Genomic DNA, 17,484 nt, shown 5'->3' with positions numbered 1-17,484 from the left:
GTAATAAAAATGTCAGTGCCACAGTCACCTGCCAGAATTATTAAAACCACTTTATAGAAACACATGTAAAAATACATATTGTAGAAAGAATATTATGAATAAAATTGAAAAAACCAATTGACAAAACTGCAAAAGAATGGTGGACTTTGGCGAAGGATATAAGAATATAGGATTATAAGAAGAAATCCATTTCAAGTTTATACAAATATTACTGCGAACGATTTTAAACACTATTTTCAAAACCTACCAAACCAACCACAATTAACAAAAGACATTTATTACGCAGCTGCGCTATGTAAAGATGATGATCTCGATAAAGATATAACTTTTATGGAAGTCGAAAAAACCAATGAACGTGCTAAAATAAATAAAGCCCCAGGAGAGTATAGAACACTATATGAACTGCTTAAGTTTGTTTCGCCGGAAGTTCTATTGGAGTTAACAAAAGTATACAACGTAATTTTTGAGACCGAAAGAATCGGCGAGACTTTTGAAAAAAAACAATAATTTTCAAAATTTTTAAAAAGAGAGATGTAAATGCAGCCAGTAACTATCGGGGAATATCTTTTATGAACTCTTTCGCAAAGGTGTTAATGAGATTAGTTAACGCAAGACTTGCGAATTGGGTGGAAAACACGATGTGCTCACAAAATTCCAAGTTGGCTTTAGAAGAAAGTTCCTCCGCGAAGGCAGACACCTTACTATGGTGTGGAGGCTTAGTCGAATCACTAATCAGACTTTACCAATGGATGGCAGTGTAGTCGCTTGAATACATTCCAGTATTGAGCGAATGCACTCCATTCCCTTGGTTTGGGCTGCTTTTTAACGATGACCAAGCTCTGCTCTGGATTGGAACAAGGTGTTATACGACCCGTGCCGAGGCTTTGCCTGGCTGGGGACCCAGACCAAAAATAGCCCAGTTACGAACGGAGTGCTCCGGATACTCGGCGACCTCCGGTTCTATCTAGCCTTACCTGTGCACACGGACTTCTACACAGGCGGAATTTGAATGGGAAAAACTTTACTTACAAGGAGGTCGGTCCTCCCAAAAAACCTACAAATGTGACTCCGACTACTGCCACAGCTGAGAGCAAGGTAGGAAGGGGTGGACCGGCTAAATATGTCCGTCCCTCCAAGCAGAACTACTATGAGAAGGAGAAGGCCAATAGGGTCTTATTTAGACTAGGAGAGACCAGTAACCATAGACCAGGCCAAATCGCTAGAGTGGGCAAAGGGAGAATATCCGACTTGGGATAGGTGGCCATAAGCATCCAACCTTTAGTGAGGTTGTAAAAGGCGGCGGTGAAATACTGGCCATCATCGACAAGGGAGAAGAGGAAAGAGTCATTCCTAAGGAAAATTGGAGGTGGATTTAGGAAGCTATCGCCGAGGTGTACCTCCAGGTCCTAGAGGAACACCCCGGCCTTCCTCCCCTTTGTCTGACGCGGGCTGGTATCAGGGTAGAGCAGAGCTCATCGCCTTTAAACTGATTGCCGTACAACACACAGGTAAGATTCATAGCAGCATCCTCGCAAAAATTAATATAAATATTTTCTTGCCTCCGCAGCTTAGTAGCGGCGACATGGTGGCGGCAAGCATCGATGTCGGGAAAACTGGTTTCTGACCAGCCTCCGTCTATATGAAGTCCGTCTGTTGGTGCAAGAGGCATCCCGAAAAAATAAAGATTTGGTTGTCTCCTGCGACGCAAATGCTCACAACATCCTGGGGCAGAGCAGCGACACTAACGCTAGAGTTGAATCACTGCTTGACTTTATTCTAGAAAATAAAATTTGTGTTTTGAATTTAGGCTCAGAGCCGACTTTTGTTACTATAAACAGAGAGAAAGTTCTGGATATCACCCTTGCTTACAACAAAAAATTAAGAACTTGAATGCCGAAGAGAGCCCCCAAAGACCAAACTACATGTAGGGAACTGGATAAACTGGCTTATCAGGTAACTAAAGCAATGAACATCTCCTTAGTAGCCCGTGGTCCGACTCAGAGGGAAGTCTAAACCAATTTGGTGGTCCAAGCATCTCCCCCCGCTACGTGAATCCGATAGAACATTTTTTAATCTGGCCAAGGCCAAGAGAAGGTCAGAGGACTACAAGCCTATAAGGCTAAATTAAAAAACTATAAAAAGCAGTTAGAATTGCGCAGCGTGAATCTTAGCAAAATGATTGCAAAGAAATTAAAGAAACTTCAGAAGCGGCAAGAGACACACTTCCCAGGAAACAAGCCGGTGGAACAAAACGATTCTGCCAATAATGAAAGGCAATCCGACCTAGGAAGTTTCTTAGTTACACACGCAAAGATCGAATGGGCTATTAATAATTTTGGTCCTTATAAATCACCAGGACTAGACGATATCTACCCTGCTGAACTGCAGCAATCACGGGACATTATATTTCCGTTAATCAAAATTTTCCTTAGAAAATGTCTTAACGTGGGCCACATTCCGCTAGGCTGGAGAGAGGCAAAAGTCTCCTTCGTACCCAAGGCAGGTAGGTCCTTACACACTTACCCCTAAGACTTCAGACCCATAAGTCTACCGTATTTTCCTCTCAAGATCCTAGAGAGAGTAATGGATGAATATATACAGGGCGTTGTGCCTTTCAATTGGCTCTCCTCGGCGCAACATGCCTATACTAAAGAAAAGTCTACAGAAACCGTCTTACACTCACTCGTCGGATGGTGGAAAAAAGTTGATTAGACAACGAATTTTCATTGGTTGCTTTCGTAGATATATAAGGTGCATTGAACAATATAAATGCAAACGCCACAGTAGATACATTAGAAGATTTTGGAGTTGAACCACACGTCGTTGCCATCGTAGAAGCTATACTCGTCAAAAGAAAGGTAACGGCTAAATTAGGCAGCACTACTCTAAGCAGACAGGTCTGCAGAGGCACACCACAAGACGTGTAACAGCTAGGCTACTATGGCCGCAAATCAATAAGAAAAGAACAAAGAAATTGATTAGTCTCTCAAGAGATAATATCTCGAAGGTCGTGACTTGTTTAACCGGTCACTGGCTGTTTGGCAGGCATTCCTCGAGACTAGGAATTTTCTCCCATGAATATTGCAGAAGTTGTAGAGATAAGAAAGAGGAAAAAACAGTTGAGCACTTCCTTTGCAATTGTCCAGCACTAGCTGAAATCAGAGCAGGTTGTCTCGGTAAATACTTTTTTAATTCTCTTACAGAGCTGTCTGGCAAGGGGGTTGGGATCAATTCTACGTTTCATAAGAGCCACAAACTGGTTCCTCGAAAGAAGGCAAATGGGTTTCCCGTGCAGCACAGTGGTATCACAACAGACCTGTAAGGTCTAAGTGAGGTGGTCATGCAGACCGACTACCACCATAACCTAACCTAACCTAACTTTAGAACAAACTGTTCAACTGTAGATAGCATTTATAATCTTACGTCTATTGTAAAGGATTTTCCAATAACAAGTGTTACAGGTCAATGGATCGCCCTAACAAGAGATGACTAACGAGTTTTTATCGCCGGAATCGGAGGGTATTGATCTGGACAACGTTTATTTTCAACAAGACGGCGCTACGTGCCACACAAGCAACGAAACCATTGATCTTTTACGGGAAAAGTTTCCGGACCGTGTTATCTCTCGAAGAGGTGATCAGAATTGACCACCGAGATCTTGTGATTGAACACCTTGTGCCTTTTTTCTTCTGGCCAACAGCCCAGGTCCGATTCAAGGCCTCAAAAATGGAACTCGTGAGGCTATTGAGGACATAGGGCAGCCACTTTGCAATTCGGTTATGGAAAACTTCACGAAAAGGATATTTTCCTGTAAGCATGGTCGTATTTCCCACCATTAACGGCATATCTTTCTCATTATAATGAAATAAACATCCGATCACTTATATTTTTTTTATTTGTGTTTGAATATCAAAATAACACTTCTGTCTGGAAAACCCTATTCATTTAAAGTTTGATGAAAATCAAAAAGTCTACTCATATTTTGTTGATTTCAAGGCGGCGTTTGACAGGGTGTCGAGGTGACCGTTGATTTATAAACTTCGGCAGATGAGAATATCTAGCTAGATAACGAAGCTCATAAAAAATATCTACGAGAATATATCTGCGGTTTGGACGAGAAAAGAAGTATCCAATTATTTTGAAACCTGCACCAGAGTGAAACAAGTATATCTGTTGCGGCCATTATTGTTCACTTTATACCTAAATGATTTGCACGACTATTTGGAAGGTGGATGACTTTCTTAGGCAGAAAAATTGTGGTACCTAGGTGAAGAAATTAAATTGGTGGCAAAATAGAGATATCTTGGTGTCATTGTCACACCCAAAATGGCATTCGGCAAGCCCTTAGAAACCAGAATACTTCAGAAAAAGCTAGTATTAATTGCACATTCAGCGAAGCCATTCATTTCATTAAACTCTAATTGGAAGCCGTTCCAAGCGGTATGCAGAGCGATACAAACTTACGCAGCGGAAGTTTGGGGTTATGCCTTATTTGATGAAGTAAATAAACTTCAACGTTACTTCATTAAAAGAATCCTCACACTACCCGAGTTCTCTCCGAGCTATGCAATAACACTAGAGACTAAGAAGATAGCCACATTTATTCTTTAGAACCACACATGAAGTATAGGGTGGGCCATGTAAAATTTGCTTTTTGAGTCGGCTATAAAAAAAAACCTAATCAATATTTTTTCAAATTTTTTTTTTTATTTTGAAGATTGAACATTGTCATTTATGAATGAAAAATTATATCGTTCAAATGACTGCCACGACTGGCTTTACAGTAGGCCATTCGATCAACCCAATTTGTAAGTACATTTTCGATTGTTTGGGCTCCAATTTCATGAATGGGCTCCAATTTTGATTTCGTGTTTTAAAGCATCAATCGTCTCCGGATGGTTCGCATAGCATTTGTCATTAACGGCTCCCCACAAAAAACAGTCCAGCGGGCTTAGATCACAGCTCAGAGACGGCCAATTGATATCGGAATTCAAAAACGGTAGCCAAAAGTTCGAGTGTAACTTTGGCAGTGTGACAAGTTGCACCGTACTGTTGAAGCCAAATGTCGTCCATGTCACGGTAACGTTCTCCATTTACTGTAACCGCGGAAGAAGAAGAAGACTCACAACTTTGGAAATAGCTTTTCAATATTTCCCAATTTTGTTCAAGCGTATAGCGTAAATTTCAAACCTTTAAGTAAATTATGAACACATTTGACATGTCATTTGTGTTACCATTCTCAAAAAAATAGGCTGTTCAAAACGCAAAAGCTATATGGCCCACCCTGTATATCTCGAACACCATTTATAAATACAATTGCAACAGACTCCCGGAGAAACTAATATAACACAAGGAATCTTAAGCAAAAATGTGTTTTGGTTATGGAAATGGAGTTCGGTCTGCAGTTTGAAGGAAAAATCACCGCTACAGACTGGTAAAATAATTGAATAATTTTTGAGCTGTGACAGACAGCATTGTTATTGCCACAAATTTATTATTCCTTTCTTTATGCATTTATATATTTAAATGAATTATTGTATAAATTATTGAAATGTTAGATACAATATGTAAAAATAAATAAAGAAATACCACTACTAGATACATTGATAAGACCTATTATCAACTATGCATCCTTGGTCTGGATGAGTCGAGTCTCTCTGGTGGAAGTCAGGAGGATTATGTCGAGACTACAACGCACAGTGGCCATCTGTTGCACCCGGGCTTTTCCCATTACTTCAGGCCCGGCATTACATGATCTGATGAGTCTGCCACCGCTTGATGCTTTCATCAAAGGAGAGGCTTTGAGGCCCACCTGCAGACTGAAACACAATGGGAACTGGTACGGCTCCTGTCCGGCATTGAATAACAGAGAAGGCATGGGTCTCGATCCAATGATTCATTCCATGTCCCTTGACGTCATGCCATCAAGAGTCGTACTTGAAAAGAGGTAGAGTGTGGTAGCGCCAGTGGCTAAATTGTGGTCAAACTCTGAAAATGAGCTCGGCAAACACAGTTTTCGCATTTTCACGGATGGCTCCAGGACCAAGCATGGCTCCGACTCTGCGGTCTACGTGGATTACAGCGGGGCAAAACTGCACTTTATACTAGGAATGCACGCATCTGTGTTTCAAGCGGAGGTGTATGCTATTCAAGAAGCAATGAACTTTGTTGTGGAAAACAGATGGAGAGGCAGCTCTATATGTATCTGCAGCGAAAGCCAAGCTGCGTTCATGGCCTTAGACAGCCTCTAACCACTTCAAGGGTGGTCGAGTCCTGTAAATCCAGGTTAAACTATGTCGGTAGACATAATAGTCTGGGACACGTGGGTATCGTGGGTAACGAGACCTCTGACTCCTTCACTTAGATGAGTTTGAAGCCAACTTCATCGGTCCGGAACCCGTCATGCCACTCCCTTCTGCGGCCATCACATCCACGATTAGCAAATGGGTTACTACAACCCACAGGCGAGCTTTGGTAGGCTGAGAGAGGCTGCCGATGAACTAAACTGATGTTACTTGTCATGTCCGACCGACTGTCGCAAATCTTCCTGTCCTTAAGCTGAGGGGACTGCAGGCAGCTTGTTGGGCTGATGACGGGCAACTTTTTGTGGGCGAAGCACATGAAACAGGGGGCATCTGAGAGTATGTACTCTGCCCAGCTTGTGAAGAGGAGGATGAGACGGCGGACCACTTTGATGTGTTAAGAAGCGACCACCTTGACTCCTTGGTACCACAAGATCAACTCAGATTTCTTCGGAGGTTGGGTAGATTTAAAGCAAATTAAAAGGGAATCAGAGTGCAGTGTAATGGTCTTAATGTTGACTGAATGCTGTACCTAGTAGTTGTCCCGGCGAAAAAAAATAATCTGCGATCGTAGCAATTAAAGAATTAGTTTCGTCAAGAGAATTAGTTTCTCACAGAAGAAACGAGAGGCCGAAATACGGGAGTGCGAGCAACTTGAGATGCTAGCCAATAGGGACAACGCCCGAAAATTTTACCAGAAAGTTCGGTGGCTTACAGAAGGTTTCAAGACCGGGGCGTGTTCCTTTAAAAACAAAAACGGCGAACTGGTGACTGGCATACAGAGGGATCATTACTCCAACCTGTTAAACAGTGATAACTGCGGATGTCACAGAGATTGTGAATATCCCGATACCCCAATCGTTGACGACGGAATTGTCGTTCCGTTACCCGACCATGCCGCGGGCGCCGACGGACTACCGATTGAGCTATTCAAACATGGCGGCGAGGAGCTGGTAAGGTGCATACATCAGCTTCTATGCAAAATATGGTCTTATCAAAGCATGCCTGCCGATTGGAATTTAACTGTGCTCTGCCCAATCCATAAGAAGACCGATCCTGCAATCTGTGCCAATCACCGAGGGATTAGTCTTCCAAATATCGCCTATAAGGTTCTAACGAGCGTATTGTGTGAAAGGTTGAAGCCCACCGTCAACCAACTGATTGAACCTTATCAGTGTGGCTTTAGACCTGGAAAGTCTACCATCCACCAAATATTCACAATATTCCAAGTCTTGCAAAAAGCCCATGAAAGGAGATGGTGTGTCGACATCTCTTCGTCGACTTCAAAGCTACATTCGACAGTACGAAGAAGAGTTTTCTGTATGCCGCGATGTCTGAATTTAGTATCCCCGAAAACTAATACGGCTTTGCAAGATGACGTTGTTCAACACCAGCAGCGCCGTCAGAATTGGAAAGGACCTCTCCGAGCCTTTTGATACCAAACAAGGTTTCAGTCAATGTGACTCGCTGTCGTGTGACTTCTTTAACCTGATGTTGGAGAGGATCGTACGAGCCGCAGAACTTAATCGCTCAGGCACAATATTTTATAAGAGCGTACAGTTGTTGGTGTATGTCGATGATATTGACATCATCGGGCTTAACAACCGCGCTGTTAGTTCTGCCTTCTCCAAACTGGATAAAGAGGCAAAGCGAATGGGTCTGGTGGTGAACGAGGACAAAACGAAGTACCTCCTGTCATCAAACAAACAGTCGGCGCACTCCCGTATCGGCACCTACGTAAGGTTGTAAAGGGCTTCGTATACTTAATAATAATAATAATAATTGGCGCGCACACCCTCTTTGGGTGTTTGGACGATCTCCTCCTCGTATTTATGGTGTGCGCCTTGATGTTGTTCCACAAATGGAGAGATCTACAGTTTCAATCCGACTCCGAACGGCAGATATTTTTATGAGGAGCTTTTTCATGGCAGAAATACACTCGGAGGTTTGCCATTGCCTGCCGAGGGGCGACCGCTATAAGAAAAATGTTTTTCTTAATTTTGGTGTTTTCACCGAGATTCGAACCGACGTTCTCTCTGTGAATTCCGAATGGTAGTCACGCACCAACCCATTCGGCTACGGCGGCCGCTATATACTTAGGAACCAGAATTAACACCGGTGAAAATGTCAGCCTGGAAGTCCAACGTAGAATCTCTCTTGCCAACAAGTGCTACTTTGGACTAAGTAGGCAATTGAGTAGTAAAGTCCTCTCTCGACGAACAAAACTAACACTCCACAAGACTCTCATCATGCCCGTCCTTACGTATGGCGCAGAAGCGTGGACGATGACAACATCCGATGAAGCGACGCTTGGAGTGTTTGAGAGAAAGATTCAGCGTAAGATTTTTGGACCTTTACACGTTGGCAACCATGAATATAGCAAGCGATGAAACGATGAGCTGTAAGAGCTTTACTACGACATAGACATAGCGCAGCGAATAAAGATCCAGCGGCTTCGTGGGCTGAGTCATGTCGTCCGAATGGATACAAACGCTCCGGCTCTGAAAGTATTTGATGTGGTACCAGCTGGTGGAAGTAGAGGAAGGGAAGTCCTCCTCTGCGTTGGAAAGATCAGGTAGAGAAGGTGTGTCACATGGTGTGTCCAACTGGCGCCGGTTAGCACGAGAAGGAAGCGGCCAAAATCATGGAAGTGGTTACCGCGCCAATTAAGGAGAAAAAGAAGTGGTCCAAGAACGCTTCCTTGCGGGCTCTAGCTGTTATTAGTTTTTCAGCAATTTTAGATATTGTCAGTAGTAAGCTTATTGTTCCTTATGATGATGCAGTAGGTAATGCAATAATCTCTGCCCATTTCACAGAGTTTCGGAAAATATTGTAAGCGAAACATTGCATTAAAAAGGTTTCGCAAAAATATGTGTACAGTGGCTCAATAAGGAACTCGGACACCCAAGTGATATGGTTTTAAACCAAAAAATATGTATTAAAATGTAATGCGTTCATATGTCACATTTATTTTTGTGCTTCAAGCGTATTTTTCAAAACTACAAAAACCATAAACCAACTTCAACTCATTTATACATAAAAAATACTTACATAAAATCTAAGCAAAATACATGAAAAAAAACTCGCACATTTATATAAAGTAGTGTTAGGCAAATAATATTAAAGAAAAAAATATAACAACTTGTCAGCCCTTTGGACCAAATTTCCTTTCATAAATGTTAGGTATTGTTTGTGGTCCATATTGCCGTTAATAAAGCACAAATTTCCGGTACGAACAGCGGACATACAACCCCATAACATTACCGACCCACCCCCATGTTTAACGGTCGGACGTAAGTTTTTTTCCAGCAACTCTTCATTAGGTCTTCCCCAGAAATCCATCTGACCTAAATATGTTAAACTTGCTATCATCTACAAATAAAATGTGTCGGTTAATCTTGTTGATGAATGATTTTTTTCGTGCAACTCTTCCATTAAAATAATTATTTCGCAACTCTATACGTATACTTTGGGGTCGCAGTTAATATTAAGGAGTTGGACGACTTTTGTTGCGACCTTAGGAGAGCTCAAAATTGAAATTTTCTAAATTTGTTGTCCGATTTCGTGCCGATTCCTTCTTATTTTCAAAGGATTTTGTTTATTCGAAACGTTTTATCAAGTCGTATATAGTCGAACAGGGTCTATTCACTATTTATGCGATTTCCCGAATTGACCTTTGTCCACGTTGTCTACCTATGTTTATAATTTGGACTTTTATTTAACAAAACACGACAGAAATTTTATTTTAATTTATTACGTTTCCTTCTTTCTTTGCGCTTTTTTACCGACAGCAAACTAATAGTGGGATACCCTATTTTAAAATGCCAAACAATCGCGATAATACCAAATGTCCGCCTTTGTTTTTGACACCAATTTTCCAAATGCTGCATGATAAATTTTTTATAACAAAGAGGTAATGGGTTTTCTAAATTAGAATATTTTTACTATTTTTAAAATCCTATTTGAATACCCAAAAGAAAAATATGAAAATAAAAATATTTAACTTGCATTTCTTACAAAAATTTTGAATTTGAAGCTGCATGCTATGTATGTCCGAGTTGCTTAATGAGCCACTGTTTACGCATTGGTTGGTAGCTCCGCTAATGGTTCTCCTGTTATCATGTCATATCCGGGTGCTTTTTTATGTTTCATTCCTTTTTTGATGCCAGCTATTATTTTGTGTGTGCTCGTCCTTTTTATTTTTGTAAAATCATAATGGAAGTTGTTTCGGTTGTCGATTTTCTTTTGTTCGTCATTTGATAGAACTTTTTCGAAGTAATTTGCCAAAGTTTTCGCCTTTTCCTCTTTTGTAACGGCTCATGAATTGTCATCTTTCTTTAATAGTGGTTGATGTTTATTTGGGTTTATATTTTTTTGGTATATTTCCAAAAGATTAGTTTGTATCCGGAGTCAGGTTCTTCGTATTTATTTTGTTTAAGGTATCCTTTAAAATTTTTCTAGCCAATTTCAGTTTTCTTTTTTTCTGCCATCTTTTTCTTGACAGTCCCTCTGTGGGCTCTTCCATCAGGATGGTTTTTCACATACTCTTTATATTTAGGAAATTTCAGAAGACTTTTGTCAGTGAATTGTGCTTCTGCAATCAATGCTATGCCAATTTCTTTGTCAATTAAAAATTGTTTTAGTTCTAAATAGTGCTATGTTAGTCCATTTGCATTCCAAATTAGAATTTTAATTTTATAACTTTTGTCCATTCATATTCCTCAAAAGCATTGTACATTATATTCATCATATTTGTCATTTGGTTCACTAGAGATTTTACCATGTCTTTAAGCTCTTCAATATCATTGTTTTTTTCCAGATTTTTTAGTCAGTTCCCTTGAGGAAGATGCAATATCAGCATAGCTTACTCCGGGAATTATGTTTGTTACGGCTGTTGTTATTGGTGTATTACTTTAATTTGTGTTTAATGTTGGTTCTTTGATGCGCAGAAAGGCAGATCTTTGGATTTTAAATGCTTTACAAATTTCGCATCCTTTGTAGTTGGCGGTATGGTTACCGCCACATAAGGCGCATTTAACTTCCTTTATTTGGCTTTTGCATTCCATTGATAGATGTCTCCAGTGCATTTCACGCATACTGGTACAATCATTTTTACAATAATTCTGTGAAATGCTGCACTTATGGTGAGGTGTTTCAAAATTGACAATGCAGCTCATTAGCTTGTTTATTTTGTAAATGTCTTTGTTGTTATCACTTGCTCGTAGTTAGACGAAAAATATTGGTGGTGATTTTTTTTTGTTCTTTGTATTATATATATTAGTAACGTAAAGTACTTTGTGGGCTTTTTCGTTTAGTTCTTTTGAAGTGAAACTTCTTTACGCGCGTCAGAGTATAATTTCAAAGCTGAGACACATGAGCTTGCGTTACTAAAAACCGTCACGAAATGTATATGCTTACGGCATTCAAGCTATTCTCTTTTTCGGCTTTGTGCGGTGCCTCGTAGTCTCCCCACTCTGTTTTCGACCGCTTGCCACTCGGCGGTGCTTCGTACACACACACAATATACACAAATACTATGCCATACCCTGCAGCCCCCAGCGGGTTAAGGGGTTAGAATTTCAACGCGGTTATGGATGCCTGTCGTAAGAGGCGACTAAAATCCACACCCCAGTCTGTTAGTTATGAGCAGTTACTCAACTACAATAGACTGAGGGAAACAGGTATGGTAAACGGCGGGAGGCCCCATTAAGATCGAGACCAGTAAGATCTTAATTATGGCAAACTGGCAATGGAAAGGAATTTAGTTCGACATGGACTGGTTACTGTGTTATTCTAGGACTTTAGTAGGCAAGGGTAATACCTTGCCGAAACGGCTCCTGGGTTAATGTCACGGTAGCCCCTGTCCCGTTAAAACCTTGGCAGGCCTCAGGTAACGCTCTCTAAGCGTCACCATTCACTTGATCGTGTAGGTCCAGTTGAATTTTTTCCTGGTTAGTGCTGACCCGGCTCTGAACACATGTACCCATAAAGACATGTGTCAACCCTCGCATGGCCTCCCTACATACGAGGGGTGCCTTTTATATTTCGGAATTAGAGAACAAAAAAAAATTTTAATCATCGAAAATCACTTTATTGTTTTTGTAAATATTCTCCATGAAGATCTATACACTTTTGCATGCGTTTGAACCAATGGTCGAAGGACTATTGCCACTCTGAATGAGGTACCTCCAAAACATGCATTCTAAATGCCGCAACCGCTTCTTCAGGTGTCGAAAAACCTTGACCTCTCAGTTTGTTTTTTACGTACGGGAATAAAAAGAAGTCATTCGGTGCCAAGTCAGGACTAAACGGCGGATGACCCATTAATTCGATGTTTTGGGTGCTCAAAAATGCAGCTGATTGAGCCGATGTGTGAGAGTTCGCATTGTCCTGGTGAAGAGTGATCCGTCTTTGGCGATTGGTTTTCCTAATTTCTTGAAAGACAACTGGCAAACAAATGGTTGTGTACCACTCAGAATTTACTGTTCTGCGTTGTTCTAGTGGTACGGTTGCGACATATCCAGTTTTTTCAAAAAAACAGGCGACCATTTGCGTGGAAGTGCTTCGTGCGCGAACAACTTTTGTTGGATTTGGCTCATCTTGAAACACCCATACAGTCGACTGCTATTTACTTTCGGGCTCATACGCGTAAATCCATGATTCACCTGTCACGATGTCATAGACGTGTTTCGAAGCCCCGCGATCGTATTTTTTGAGCAGTTCCTCCGACGAATCGACACGAGCCTTTTTTGACAGTCAAATGTTTATGCAATATTGAATGTATTCTGGTCCCACTAATGCCTAAGATTGTCTCAATCTCACGATAGGTCACATGACGATCTTGCAATATCAGTTCGCGCACAGCATCAATGGTTTTCGGAACAACAACTGATTTTGGACTACCTTCACGAAATTCGTCTTGGAGTGAACTACGACCACGATTGAATTCACCATACCATCGATAAACACTGGTCCTTGATGGAGCTTCATCGCCAAAAAATGAATTAAGCTCATCCATGCAATGTTGCTGAGTTAATCCACGTCGAAAGTTGTAAAAAATAATCGCACGAAAATGTTCACGATTTAATTCCATTTTTGGACCGAGATGAATCTTTTAAGTTACTGTAAACAACACAAATAGCGCTGGTATTTCAAAACGATGTGAGTACGTAAAAGCCAAAAATGTCACACTTTGCGATACAGTTGTCAGTTGCCAGATTGCAACACCAGGGTTGCCAAATCCCCTCGGCACTCCTCGTAGTATAGACAACCATGGGGTTATAAGGCAACTACACTACGATTAGATATAACGGACCTGAGTGGGGACCCTTTTAATATGGAGACACAATTACATCCTTAAACAACAACAAAAACAACAACATTACTAAGTGGCAACGAACCAGAAAAATAAAACCAGCAACAATAACGCCAGTAGAGATAATGAGGTCGGATTGGCGGAAGCCAATGCATTCCGGAGGGCATCCAAAACTCTCAGATCTCCCGTTCTTGCTGCTGTATCGCGCGAAAATGAGACTGACGCGATGAAAGATAATATCGTGAACAGCGCGGATAGTAAGCGATAGCAAGCGGCCTTCGGCGGGCTATGCGAGAAAATACGTAGCCTAGTGGAAATGCTGGAGGAGGGCAAAAGTCGTTCTATACACCAGCCTATTAGGTATGCTATAGAGAGTATCAAGGCACTATACGAGCTGACAGCCATTGAGCAGGGAGATCAAAAAGCCAAGGAGGTAAAAAGGAAAAGCAGTGGTTCACAAACATCCCCATGGCTAAAGCACAACCCAGACCCCAAGAGGAAACTGGATGGAGCGGTTCTGACTCCCCAACCTAAGCAGACCAACTTGGTGAACAGGCGTACAGCAAGTTACTGGAACACCATCTACCTCTACCACACGGAGGAAAACTAAAAAGCGGATGCAACTTAATGGAGAATGGTGGCTAAGAAAACCAAGCCAAGGGATGCAAGACCAAGGAGAATTAGACCTGACGCGATAGTGATAGAAGCGAAGGGCGAAACTTCCTACGCGGAAATACCGACCCCAAACTCGGAGAACTTGGTAAAATGGTCTCAAAAATAAGGCGAACGCAAAAGGGTGAAATACTTATCCAGCTGTCAAACGCGGGTGAAAAAACCAAGGAGTTCACCTCAATAATAGGCAATACACTAGAAGAACGAGGGGGGGCGGTACGGAGCCTATCACAAAAAAAGGCTCTCGAGTGTAAAGACATCGACGAGATCATTACCAAAGAAGACATCATAAGCGCAATATGCGATCAATTCGACATTGGGGCATCTACTGTAGAGGTAGTAAATATACGAAAGGCGTTCAATGGCACACAGACCGCAGTCCTAAGCCTGACAGAAACAGAGGCGAATAAAATTCTAGCTGCTGGACGAGTCAAAGTGGGCTGGGTAAACTGTCGGACCCGTGAATGCCTAATATTAACAAGATGCTTTAAATTCTTAGAGTTTGGACACATTCGGCGAGAATGCAAAAACAAAGCAGATCGTTCAAAACAGTGTAGAAAGTGCGGCGAGGAAGGCCACGTCGCGAAGGAATGCAGCAAGGACCCAGACTGCATGCTCTGCAGGGCCAGGTGGGAGTCCAATTTTAAGCATATAGCTGGCAGCGGTAGAAGCCCAGTTTTCAAGAGAGCTCTGAGTGACCAAAAGATATGAGAGTTATCCAGATTAACTTAAACCACTGCGAAGCAGCACAGGACCTGCTTACTCAGATGTCAATAGAGCAGAGAGCAGAGGTAGTCTTAATATGCGACCCCTTTAGGGTTAAAAAGGACTCTAGATGGTGTTGCAGCAAAGACATGGAAACTGTCATTTGAACGCGCAAACACCCTCTCCAAGAGATTTATGATGAAGTGGAGGGCTTCGTAAGAGCTAAAGAGGATAACATTTATATGTATAGCTGCTATGCCCCGCCTAGATGGACGCGAGAGCGCTTCGAAACGTTTCTAGATGACCTCACGCGGGACGTTGAAGTTAGATCGCCAGTAGTAATTGGTGGTGATTTCAACGCATGGGCTACCGAGTGGGGTAGTAGACTTACCAACGTCAGAGGGCGTAGCCTGCTAGAAGCCATTGCTAGAGTAGACATTAGTGACGCAAATAATGGTCGCGCTTTTGCATATCGCAAGGCCGGTACGGGATCTATTATTGATCAAACACTTGTCAGCAGTTCACTTTTGCAGAAAATCAAGTGGCGAGTAAGTGAGGAATTCACTCACAGTGACCACCAGGCAATTCTTTTCGAACTGTCAAAGAATAAAAGAGTACGCCCAACTAAGCCAGTAGGACCAAGGTGGAGTGACAGAAAGATGGACACCGAGGCCTGCGGGTACGCACTAAACGACCAAAGTTTAGAGCGAGGTGCAGCAAGTGAGCAAGCTCGACAACTAAAAAGAATTTTGTCTAAAGCTTGCGATGTGGCAATGCCAATAAGAAAGCAAAGTCGACAAGGAGCGCCCTGCTATTGGTGGACTGAGGAGATAGCGCAACTGAGCAACTGATCTGCCAGCAAGCACGACGTAAAATGCAAAGGTCCAGGGGCAGAGCTTGCTATGAAATGGTGCTTGCACTTTCGAGAGGCAAGGAAAGCACTACAAGAAGCGATTAAAAAAAGTAAAGTAGAGAGTTTTAAACAACTGTGCAACGATGCGGACATAAACCCATGTGGTACTGCATACAAAATGGTATTAAAGAAACTGGCGGGGCAACGAGCTCCTTCAGTCGTATGTCCAGTTATGCTTAATCGAAGTGTAGTGACGCTATTTCTCCAGGGACCAAGTATAGACAGATTAGAATCTGCAGATACCGTAAACACCCAGCAGAATCCAGTCGTATCTGCAATAGAGATAATGGAAGCGTGAAGGAAATCGGCGACCGAAAAGCACCAGGGCCGGATGGCATACCAAATGTAGCCCTAAAGGAATACTGTGCTGTAACCACATTGGATGTCAAAAACGCCTTTAATTCGGCGACCTGGTCGCACATCTTGAATAGCCTGTATGAAATTGGCATTCCGCCGTATCTTCTCAGTATATTAAGGAGTTACTTCTCTGATAGGAAACTGATGTATGAGAGCAGTGCTGGAACAAAAAGGTACAAAGTTACTGCTGGCGTGCCGCAGCAATCGGTCCTAGGTCCTGTACTCTGGAATATCATGTACGACAAAGTCCTTCACTTACCGGTATCCAGAGAAGTAAGAATAATAGGCTTTGCGGATGATATAGCGATAGTGACGGTGGCTAAGCACATACAAGAAGTGGAACAGATTACAAATGGAGCGATAAAACAAGTGAAAGATTGGCTCGAACAGACGGGACTCAAATTGGCAGAGCAAAAAACGGAGACGGTTCTGATAACAAGTCGGAAAAAAGTCGAGCATATGAGAATCAGAGTGGGAGCAAATTGTTCACTCACAACCGGCTCTGAAATACCTAGGAGTTATGATAGATTGTAGGTTAAATTTTAAGGCCCTTATTGACTACGCGGTAGAGAAAACCGCTAGCATACAAGCGGCACTCTCAAGGATCCTACCTAACATAGGTAAGTCAACTAGGAGGAAATTGCTTGCAAATGTGGCCACTTCAGTCCTCTTGTATGCATCCCCAGTTTGGGCAAATGCGGCGAAACTGAAGGATAACAAAAGGAAGCTATTGTCTGTATATAGGCTAAGTGCCCTAAGGGCATGTTGCGGCTACAGAACAATATCGGATGACGCGGCGTTTGTCACAGCTGGTAGGATACCAACGGATATTCTCGCGAGTGAAATGAAGCGAGTCTATGACAGATGTGCAGCGGATGCCGAAATAAATAAAAAAGCGGTGAGGGAAGAAGAGCGACTTGTGTCACTAACAAGGTGGCATGATCGATGGAATACCTCCAGTAAAGGGCGATGCTCCTATAAACTGATTCCCGATTTGCGACCACGGCTAAATCGGAGCTTTGGAGATACAACCTACCATGTGACACAGTTCCTTTCTGGACATGGAGGTTTTAGGAAATATCTGCACTGTTTCGGGCATGATGACAGCCGCTACTGCCCTGTGTGCATCAATGTAGAAGAAGACGTGGAACATGCCAGTTTCCACTGCCCACGCCTTATAACAGGAGGAATAATCCCAAATGCAGCTGACGTAGTCGAGT

The sequence above is a fragment of the Anastrepha ludens genome, chromosome X, assembly GCF_028408465.1.
Source record: "Anastrepha ludens isolate Willacy chromosome X, idAnaLude1.1, whole genome shotgun sequence".
In the NCBI taxonomy this organism is placed as follows: Eukaryota; Metazoa; Arthropoda; class Insecta; order Diptera; family Tephritidae; genus Anastrepha; species Anastrepha ludens.
This window is presented reverse-complemented; position numbering follows the sequence as displayed.